The 12,007-nt window shown below is 43.3% G+C and overlaps 1 protein-coding gene across 1 annotated transcript in view; it reads left to right on the forward strand.

The window, feature by feature from the left end:
- Positions 1–12,007, forward strand: part of LOC115158888 (ras-related protein Rab-6B) — a 77,954-nt gene that overhangs the window by 44,421 nt on the left and 21,526 nt on the right. The gene's annotated exons all lie outside the window — the stretch shown is intronic.

Raw genomic sequence — 12,007 nt, forward strand, 5'->3', positions numbered from 1 at the left:
ATACAGTTACAGATACAGTTACAGATACAAAAACAGTTACAGATACAGTTACAGATACAGTTACAGATACAGTTACAGATACAAATACAGTTACAGATACAGTTACAGATACAGTTAGTTACATATACAGTTACAGATACAAATACAGTTACAGATACAGTTACAGATACAGTTACAGATACAGTTACAGATACAAATACAGTTACAGATACAGTTACAGATACAGTTACATATACAGTTACAGATACAAATACAGTTACAGATAGTTAGTTACAGGTACAGTTAGTTACAGATACAGTTACAGATAGAGTTACAGATAGAGTTAGTTAGTTACAGATACAGTTACAGATACAGTTACAGTTAGTTACAGATACAGTTACAGACAGATACAGTTACAGTTAGTTAGATACAGTTACAGTTAGTTACAGTTAGTTACAGATACAGTTACAGACAGATACAGTTACAGATACAGTTACAGTTAGTTACAGATACAGTTACAGTTAGTTACAGATACAGTTACAGACAGATACAGTTACAGATACAGTTACAGTTAGTTACAGATACAGTTACAGTTAGTTACAGTTAGTTACAGTTAGTTACAGATACAGTTGCAGATACAGTTGCAGATACAGTTGCAGATACAGGTACAGTTAGTTACAGATACAGATACAGGTACAGTTAGTTACAGATACAAGTACAGTTAGTTACAGATACAGTTAGTTACAGTTACAGATACAGTTACAGTTAGATAGGTACAGATACAGTTAGTTACAGATAGTTAGTTACAGATACAGTTAGTTGCAGATAGTTACAGATAGTTAGTTACAGGTACAGTTACAGTTAGATAGGTACAGATACAGTTAGTTACAGGTACAGATACAGTTATATACAGATACAGATACAGTTAGTTGCAGATACAGTTAGTTGCAGATACAGTTACAGATACAGTTATTTACAGATACAGATACAGTTAGTTACAGATACAGTTAGTTACAGATTCAGTTACAGATACAGTTAGTTACAGATACAGTTAAAGTTACAGATTCAGTTACAGATTCAGTTAGTTACAGTTACAGATACAGTGCCGTGAAAAAGTATTTGCCCCCTTTCTAATTTTCTCTATATTTGCATATTTTTGACTTAATGTTAACAGATCTTCAACCAAAACCTGATATTAGATAAAGGGAACCTGAGTTTATTTTATTTAATTTACAAAGTTACGCAATACCCAATGCCCTTGTGTGAAAAAGTAATTACCCTCTTACACTAAATAACTGGTTCGCCACCTTTAGCTGCAATGACTCCAACCAAACACTTCCTGTTGTTGTTGATCAGTCTCTCACAGGAAATTTGTCCCACTTGAATGCAGAACTGCTTTAACTCGGCTATGAACTTCTCGTTTCAAGTCCTGCCACAACATCTCATAGGGGATTAGGTCTGGACTTTCACCCGACCATTCCGAAACTTCAAATTTGTTGCTTTTTAACAATTTTCATGTAGACTTGATTGTGTGTTTTGGATCATTGTCTTGCTACATGACCCAGCTGCTCTTTAGCTTTAGCTCACAGACGGATGGCCTGATATTCTCTTGTAGAGAGAATTAAGGCAAGTCGTCCAGGTCCTGAGGCAGCAAAGCATCCCCAAAACCATCACACTACCACCACCATGCTTGTCCGTTGGTATGAGGTTCTTACTGTGGAATGCAGTGTTTGGTTTTCACCAGATATAATGGAACCCATCTCATACAAAAGGTTGACTCAAGTTTGACAAAAAGCACCTGGATGATCATCAAGACTCTTGTAAGAATGTTCTATGGACAGATGAGTAAAAAGTATAACTTTTTGGACATTTAAGTTCAGAGTCTAGCATGGTGAGGCCGTGTGCTGCAGACTGTTCTAGTGCTGTCGCCAATTAAATTATACAAATGTTGAAGAGAGTTGCATCCCTGTCTCACCCCCCGGCCCCCAGGGAAGAATTCTGTGACAATTTTGACCACACACTTATTGTTTGTGTACATTGATTTTGTAATATTTAGTCGTCCCCCCCAACACCGCTTTCCATCAGTTTATACAGCAGACCCTCGTGCCAAAATGAGTCAAAAGCTTTTTTGAAATCAGCAAAGCATGAGAAGACTTTGCTTTTGTTTTGATTTGTTTGTTTGTCAGTTAGGGTGTGCAGGGTGTATACGTGGTCTGTCGTACGGTAATTTGATATTTGCTCACGCCATTGTTTTCACTGAGGAAAGGTTGGAGTCTACTGTTGATGATACTACAGAGGATTTTCCTGAGGTTACTGTTGACACATATCCCACGGTAGTTATTGGGGTCAAATGTGTCTCCACTTCTGTGGATTGGGGTGATCAGACCTTGGTTCCAAATATTGAGGAAGATGCCAGAGGTGAGGATAATGTTGAAGGGTTTGAGTATAGCAACTTGAAATTGTGGTCTGTATATTTTATAATTTCATTAAGGATACCATCAACCCCACAGGCCTTTTTGGGTTGGACGGTTTGTATTTTGTCCTGAAGTTCATCTAATGTAATAGGAGAATCCAGTGGGTTCTGGGTAGTCTTTAATGTAATAGGAGAATCCAGTGGGTTCTGGTAGTCTTTAATGTAATAGGAGAATCCAGTGGGTTCTGGTAGTCTTTAATGTAATAGGAGAATCCAGTGGGTTCTGGGTAGTCTTTAATGTAATAGGAGAATCCAGTGGGTTCTGGGTAGTCTTTAATGTAATAGGAGAATCCAGTGGGTTCTGGGTAGTCTTCAATGTAATAGGAGAGCCCAGTGGGTTCTGGTAGTGTCATGGTTGTCGTCGGGAAAGGAGGACCAAAATGCAGCAGGTATGTGGTTGCTCATCTTGAACTTTTATTAAACTCAAAATGAACACCAAAATAACAAAACGAACTCACGATCAACGAACAGTCTTCTCAGGCTCACACACGCTAGACAAGAAACAATCTCCCACAAAACCTACACCAAACAATTACCCATATATAGGACTCTCAATCAGAGGCAACGAGGAAGCACCTGCCTCCAATTGAGAGTCCCAAACCCCCATTAACCTAACATAGAAATACACTCACTAGACTAAACATAGAAATACATAAACATAGAACATAAACCAAAACCCGGAAATAATAAATCAAACGCCCTTCTACAAAAACACCACCCCGAACCACATAAAACAAATACCCTCTGCCACGTCCTGACCAAACTACCATAACAATTAACCCTTATACTGGTCAGGACGTGACAGGTAGTTTTTAATGTAATAGGAGAGCCCAGTGGGTTCTGGGTAGTCTTTAATGTAATAGGAGAATCCAGGTGGTTCTGGTAGTCTTTAATGTAATAGGAGAATCCAGTGGGTTCTGGTAGTCTTTAATGTAATAGGAGAATCCAGTGGGTTCTGGTAGTCTTTAATGTAATAGGAGAATCCAGTGGGTTCTGGTAGTCTTTAATGTAATAGGAGAACCCAGTGGGTTCTGGGTAGTCTTTAATGTAATAGGAGAATCCAGTGGGTTCTGGTAGTCTTTAATGTAATAGGAGAATCCAGTGGGTTCTGGTAGTCTTTAATGTAATAGGAGAATCCAGTGGGTTCTGGTAGTCTTTAATGTAATAGGAGAATCCAGTGGGTTCTGGTAGTCTTTAATGTAATAGGAGAGCCCAGTGGGTTCTGGGTAGTCTTTAATGTAATAGGAGAATCCAGTGGGTTCTGGAAGTCTTTAATGTAATAGGAGAATCCAGTGGGTTCTGGATAGTCTTTAATAGCTGGTAGTTCAGTAGATGATCATGTTTATGTTCTTTGTTAAATGGCTGAAAGGTTGGAGAAGTGGTTTATCCAGACATCTCCATTTTGGATAGATAACTCTTTGTTCAGTCTTTTCCCATTTGCTCCTGTGTTTGTGAATGGACAGGTTTCTCCATGTCTTTCTTAGGCTTTTGTTCACTTCCTCAAATCATTTCTCATTGCTGTTCATTTTCTTAGGTTTTCATCTTGAATTGTTTTTATTTGATATGTTAGCTGATACACTGTTCAGGCTTTCTACTGCTAAGTTTACACCTTCACAATTTCAGGGAAACATTTTGTCCAGGAAGTCGTCTAGGAGGGATTGGATTTGTTTTTGGCCAATAGTTCCTTGGTAGGTTTTTTCCTTCCATCTATAGTATTTCTTAATAGCGTGCAGTTTATTGGGCTTTGATGACCCCCTTCTCTCTCTTTCTCTCTCTCTCTCTCTCTCTCTCCCTCTCTCTCTCTCTCTCTCTCTCTCTCTCTCTCTCTCTCTCTCTCTCTCTCTCTCTCTCTCTCTCTCTCTCTCTCTCTCTCTCTCTCTCTCTCCTCTCTCTCTCTCTCTCTCTCTCTCTCTCTCTCCTCTCTCTCTCTCTCTCTCTCTCTCCTCTCTCCTCTCTCTCTCTCTCTCTACTCTCTCTCTCTCTCTCTCTCTCTCTCTCTCTCTCTCTCTCTCTCTCTCTCTCTCTCTCTCTCTCTCTCTCTCTCTCTCTCTCTCTCTCTCTCTCTCTCTTTCTCTCTCTCTACCTCTCACCCACTCTCTACCTCTCTCTCTACCTCTCTCTCTCTCTCTCTCTCTACCTCTCACCCACTCTCGCTCTCTCTCGCTCTCTCTCTCTCTACCTCTCACCCGCTCTCTACCTCTCTCGCTCTCTCTACCTCTCTCGCTCTCTCTACCTCTCACCCACTCTCTACCTCTCACCCACTCTCTCTCTCTACCTCTCACCCACTCTCTACCTCTCACCCACTCTCTCTCTCTACCTCTCATCCTCTCTCTACCTCTCACCCACTCTCGCTCTCTACCTCTCTCGCTCTCTCTGCCTCTCACCCGCTCTCTACCTCTCTCTCTCTCTCTGCCTCTCACCCACTCTACCTCTCTCTATACCTCTCACCCTCTCTCTACCTCTCTCTCTCTCTCTTTCTACCTCTCACCCACTCTTTCTCTCCTCTCTCTCTCCTCTCCTCCTTCTCTCTTTCCAATGGCGCCTCTCATCTCATCCATTGATGTGAAGCTGCCAGTCGACCACAGAGCCGCAGGGTGTGTTTCACAGACAGGTTGGGATATTAAAACCAGAGGTTGCTGTTTTTATACAGGAAACAATATCCAGGCCCCATAGATAAACAAACCTCTGACTGACATATTATTTTATTTGTGCTGAAGAAAGGAATTCATATTTTTGGGGAGTTCAACAGTTTGTAGTGTCTGTCATTGTCAATATACACTGACTCTACAAAACATTATGAACACCTGCTCTTTCCATGACATAGTCTGACCAGGTGAATCCAGGTGAAAGCTATGATCCCTTATTGATGTCACTTGTTAAATCCACTTCAATCAGTGTAGATGAAGGGGAGGAGACAGGTTAAAGAAGGATTGATTTTAATGCTTTGAGACAATTGAGACATGGATTGTGTATGTGTGCCATTCAGAGGGTGAATGGGCAAGACGAGATATTTAAGTGCCTTTGAACGGGGTATGGTAGTAGGTGCCAGGCGCACTGGTTTTTGTCAAGAACTGCAACGCTGCTGGGGTTTTTCACCCTCAACAGTTTCCCGTGTGTATGAAGAATGGTCCACCACCCAGAGGACATCCAGCCAACTTGACACAACTGTGGGAAGCAGTGGAATCAACACCTTGTAGAGTCCATGTCCTGACGAATTGAGGCTGTTCTGAGTGTAAAAACGTGGGTGCAACTTAATATTGGGAAAGTGTTCTTAATATTTGGTATATTTTCGGTACAGCGTGACTTTTTACTCCAAATAATCTATCACCATATACTGTATATCCAGTAAATAATCTATCACCATATACTGTATATCCAGTAAATAATCTATCACCATATACTGTATATCCAGTAAATAATCTATCACCATATACTGTATATCCAGTAAATAATCTATCACCATATACTGTATATCCAGTAAATAATCTATCACCATATACTGTATATCCAGTAATAATCTATCACCATATACTGTATATCCAGTAAATAATCTATCACCATATACTGTATATCCAGTAAATAATCTATCACCATATACTGTATATCCAGTAAATAATCTATCACCATATACTGTATATCCAGTAAATAATCTATCACCATATACTGTATATCCAGTAAATAATCTATCACCATATACTGTATATCCAGTAAATTGCCACAATTCAAAGTGATCGAGTTTGATGTCAAAACGGCCCATCAATCTACTGCCATCACACTACCACCATCACACTACCACCATCACACTACCTCCATCACACACCACCATCACACACTACCTCCATCACACTACTACCATCACACACTACCTCCATCACACTACCACCATCACACACTACCACCATCACACTACCTCCATCACACTACTACCATCACACACTACCTCCATCACACTACCACCATCACACACTACCACCATCACACTACCTCCATCACACTACCACCATCACACTACCTCCATCACACTACCTCCATCACACTACCACCATCACACCATCACACTACCTCCATCACACCACCATCACACTACCACATCACACCATCACACTACCTCCATCACACTACCTCCATCACACTACCACCACACTACCACCATCACACTACCTCCATCACACTACCACCATCACACCATCACACCACCATCACACTACCACATCACACCATCACACTACCTCCATCACACTACCTCCATCACACTACCGCCATCACACTACCACCATCACACTACCTCCATCACACTACCTCCATCACACACCACCATCACACACTACCTCCATCACACTACCACCATCACACTACTGCCATCACACTACCACCATCACACTACCTCCATCACACTAACACCATCACACTACCTCCATCACACTACCACCATCACACTACCACCATCACACTACCTCCATCACACTACCACCATCACACACTACCTCCATCACACTACCACCATCACACTACCACCATCACACTACCACCATCACACTACTACCATCACACTACCACCATCACACACTACCTCCATCACACTACTACCATCACACTACCACCATCACACTACCTCCATCACACTACCTCCATCACACCATCACACCACCATCACACTACCACATCACACCATCACACTACCTTCATCACACTACCTCCATCACACTACCTCCATCACACTACCGCCATCACACTACCTCCATCACACTACCTCCATCACACTACCGCCATCACACTACCTCCATCACACTACCTCCATCACACTACCACCATCACACTACCTCCATCAAATCAAAATGTATCAAATCAAATGTTATTAGTCACATGCACTGAATACAACAGGTGTAGACCTTACAGTGAAATGCTTACTTAGGAGCCCCTAACCAACAATTCAGTAAAAAAAAAAAATATATATATATATATATGAATAAGAGATAAAAGTAACAAGTAATTTAAGAGCAGCAGTAAAATAACAATATATACAGGGGGTACCGGTACAGAGTCAATGTGGAGGCTATATACAGGGGGGGTACCGGTACAGAGTCAATGTGGAGGCTATATACAGGGGGGTACCGGTACAGAGTCAATGTGGAGGCTATATACAGGGGGGTACCGGTACAGAGTCAATGTGCGGGGGCACCGGTACAGAGTCAATGTGGAGGCTATATACAGGGGGTACCAGTACAGAGTCAATGTGCCGGGGCACCGGTTATTTGAGGTAGTATGTACATGTAGGTAGAGATATTAAAGTGACTATGCATAGATGACAACAGAGAGTGGCAGTGGTGTGGAAGGGGGGGGGGGCGCAATGCAAATAGTCTGGGTAGCCATTTGATTAGATGTTCAGGAGTCTTATGGCTTGGAGGTAGAAGCTGTTTAGAAGCCTCTTGGACCTAGACTTGGTGCTCCGGTACCGCTTGCCTTGTGGTAGCAGAGAGAACCGTCTATGACTAGGGTGGCTGGAGTCTTTGACAATTTTTAGGGCCTTCCTCTGACACCGCCTGGTATAGAGGTCCTGGATGGCAGGAAGCTTGGCCCCAGTGAGGTACTGGGCCGTACGCACTACCCTCTGTAGCGCCTTACGGTCGGAGGTCGAGCAGTTGCCATACCAGGCAGTGATGCAACCAGTCAGGATGCTCTCGATGGTGCAGCTGTAAAACCTTTTGACCTTTTCAACCTTTTTAATCACACTACCTCCATCACACACCGTCCCGCTAACTCGGTCGGTGCCGTTTAATATGAGGGAGGACGATTATCTGTTTGATTAATATGGCCTTATTTCTATTACAGCATATTGATTAATATGGCCTTATTTCTATTACAGCATATTGATTAATATGGACTTATTTCTATTACAGCATATTGGATGACTGTCATTCCTATTCCATTGACCCAGTTCAATGTAACATTGATAGGTTTAGGCTACTACATGATACTCTAATTATCCCAGTACCCATCATGAGGTTGCTACAACCTAGGCTATGAATGAAAGTTTACAACGTACTTGGTGCACACAGGTCGACAGACACATTAAAGTAATCAAGTTGACAGATATTCACACATTCAATACCGCCTTGCACGCTCTCGCCTGCATCTACCTGATCTAGGGTGTAATCATTAGAGTTTCTATTGGACAAATTCAGATATGTTTATCCCCACTTCGTTCCGTTTGCTTCCGTTTAAGAAATGTTTTTCAACAGAATTGGCGGAATGAATACACTCCTGATCACACGCAAACACAGTTCACTTTCATAGCAGCCACATACAAACAGCATGATCACTTTCATAGCAGCCACATGAAAACAGCATGATCCCTTTCATAGCAGCCACATGAAAACAGCATGATCCCTTTCATAGCAGCCACATGAAAACAGCATGATCACTTTCATAGCAGCCACATACAAACAGCATGATCACTTTCATAGCAGCCACATACAAACAGCATGATCACTTTGATCCACTCACCTTTTCCCTTCGCTTGTGGACTTCAGGGCACAACACATCAGCTGTCTGGGACCAGGCGGAAAAAAACTTTCCAAGCCAAACCTTCATATCATAACCGCTAACTGCTACACACAGCCTACATCGTTGTTAGCATAATAACGTCATAGTCAACATAGCTAATAGAACTAACGTGTTAGTAAACCTGCTACTATCATGCAGTACAGTGTACAGTCAGTAAGGCGTTTAACAGTTACACCAGTAGGCCACGTGGCAATAAATGAATCAAGCCAAAAGCTTACCTTGACTTGGAAGAGTTCCAGTGTTGGATAGCCATAGCCAGCTAGCTAACATAGCATCCCACTCTGTTTGAGTTGGGTGTTTGAGTATGCTAAACTAGCTAGCTGCATTCTCAAGCTAAGTAAGTGGAAAAAATACTATGAACAAAATCTCCTCTCTCTCTCTCTCTTCGTTTATTTTTTAAGGAATTAATTTGTTCAAAACTGTTCAACTATTGTCTTTCTCTCTTTTTATACACTGCAGTGCTAGCTAGCTGTAGCTTATGCTTTCAGTACTTGACAAATTCTCTGATCCTTTGATTGGGTGGACAACATGTCAGGTTAATGGAGGACGTTGGAGGACGTCCTCAGGAAAGTTGGCATAATTACTGTGTCAGTCTATGGAAGGGGGTGAGAACCATGAGCCTCCTAGGTTTTGTATTGAAGTCAGTGTACCCAGAGCAGGAAGAGAACAGAGCAGGAAGAGAACAGAGCAGGAGGATAACAGAGCAGGAGGATAACAGAGCAGGAGGAGAACAGAGCAGGAGGATAACAGAGCAGGAGGAGAACAGAGCAGGAGGAGAACAGAGCAGGAAGAGAACAGAGCAGAACGAGAACAGAGCAGGAGGATAACAGAGCAGGAGGATAACAGAGCAGGAAGAGAACAGAGCAGGAAGAGAACAGAGCAGGATGAGAACAGAGCAGGAAGAGAACAGAGCAGGAAGAGAACAGAGCAGAACGAGAACAGAGCAGAACGAGAACAGAGCAGGATGATAAAGCAGAATGAGAACAGAGCAGGAGGAGAACAGAGCAGGAGGAGAACGGAGCAGGAGGAGAATGGAGCAGGAGGAGAACGGAGCAGGAGGAGAATGGAGCAGGAGGAGAACGGAGCAGGAGGAGAATGGAGCAGGAGGAGAACGGAGCAGGAGGAGAATGGAGCAGGAGGAGAATGGAGCAGGAAGAGAACAGAGCAGGAAGAGAACAGAGCAGGAAGAGAACAGAGCAGAACGAGAACAGAGCAGAACGAGAACAGAGCAGGATGAGAACAGAGCAGGATAAGAACAGAGCAGGATGATAAAGCAGAATGAGAACAGAGCAGGATGAGAACAGAGCAGGATGAGAACAGAGCAGGAAGATAACAGAGCAGGAAGATAACAGAGCAGGAAGAGAAGAGTAGGAGGATACACACATTAAAATGAAATACATTTTTCATAAATCTCCTGCTGTTACCATAGAGATGCAGCCTACAATGCTCAGACAGAATGCGGAGGGTGAAGAGTGACTGGAACCACAGAGTTTTTAAACCCAGGGGCACAACATGGCTAGACTTCTGGGAACGCTTGTGAAGCAGACCAGGCTGGGGTTTGAGGAGTCAATGAGGTAAATCGAAGGAGTAACTTTGATTTGACGGCCTAGACATGCGCCGACCCGATGATGTGTTTCTGCGCATGAGCTTAGCGAGAGGGGGAGAGAGAGAGAGGGGGGGGAGAGAGAGAGAGAGGGGGGGGAGAGAGGGAGAGAGAGAGTGGCAAGAGAGGGGGGGAGAGAGAGAGGGAGGAGAGGGGGGGAGAGAGAGAGCGGCAGAGAGAGGGGGGGAGAGAGGGGGGGGAGAGGGAGAGAGAGAGGGGGAGAGGGAGAGAGAGGGGGGGGGGAGAGAGAGGGGGGGAGAGAGCGGCAGAGAGAGAGGTGGAGAGAGGGGGGGAGAGAGAGGGGGGAGAGAGAGGGAGAGAGAGAGGAGGGAGAGGGAGAGAGAGGGGGAGAGAGGGAGAGAGAGGGGGGAGAGAGCGCGAGAGGGGGGGGAGAGGGAGAGATAGAGGGGAAAAGTAACATACTGTTCAGTTGGTCTGTATTATCAAGTACGTTTCCCAAACTCAGTCCTCAGGACCCCAAGGGGTGCCCGTTTTGGTTTTTGCCCTAACACTACACAGCTGATTCAAGTAATTAACTAATCATCAATCTTTGATCATTTGAAGAACCTGTGTTGTGTTAGGGCAAAAACCAAAACAGGCACCCCAGTCCTGAGGACTGAGTTTGGGAAAATGCTGCAGGTCAACTAGAGAGAGGCATAGTAACACCCTGGGCTATCCAGTTGGTATGTCATGTATTCTATAAAGGGAAACACAACAAAGGCAACTGGCTAAACCTATATCCTCTATGACAGGTCAGCAGATAGAACCTATATCCACTATGACAGGTCAGCAGATAAAACCCATATCCTCTATGACAGGTCAGCAGATAGAACCTATATCCTCTATGACAGGTCAGCAGATAAAACCTATATCCACTATGACAGGTCAGCAGATAAAACCTATATCCTCTATGACAGGTCAGCAGATAAAAACTATATCCACTATGACAGGTCAGCAGATACAACCTATATCCTCTATGACAGGTCAGCAGATAAAAACCTATATCCACTCTGACAGGTCAGCAGATAAAACCTATATCCACTATGACAGGTCAGCAGATAAAACCCATATCCACTATGACAGGTCAGCAGATAGAACCTATATCCTCTATGACAGGTCAGCAGATAGAACCTATATCCTCTATGACAGGTCAGCAGATAAAACCTATATCCACTATGACAGGTCAGCAGATAGAACCTATATCCTCTATGACAGGTCAGCAGATTAAACCTATATCCTCTCTGACAGGTCAGCAGATAGAACCTATATCCTCTCTGACAGGTCAGCAGATAGAACCTATATCCACTCTGACAGGTCAGCAGATAGAACCTATATCCTCTATGACAGGTCAGCAGATAAAACCTATATCCACTCTGACAGGTCAGCAG

Source organism: Salmo trutta, chromosome 22 (assembly GCF_901001165.1).
Source record: "Salmo trutta chromosome 22, fSalTru1.1, whole genome shotgun sequence".
Classification (NCBI taxonomy): Eukaryota; Metazoa; Chordata; class Actinopteri; order Salmoniformes; family Salmonidae; genus Salmo; species Salmo trutta.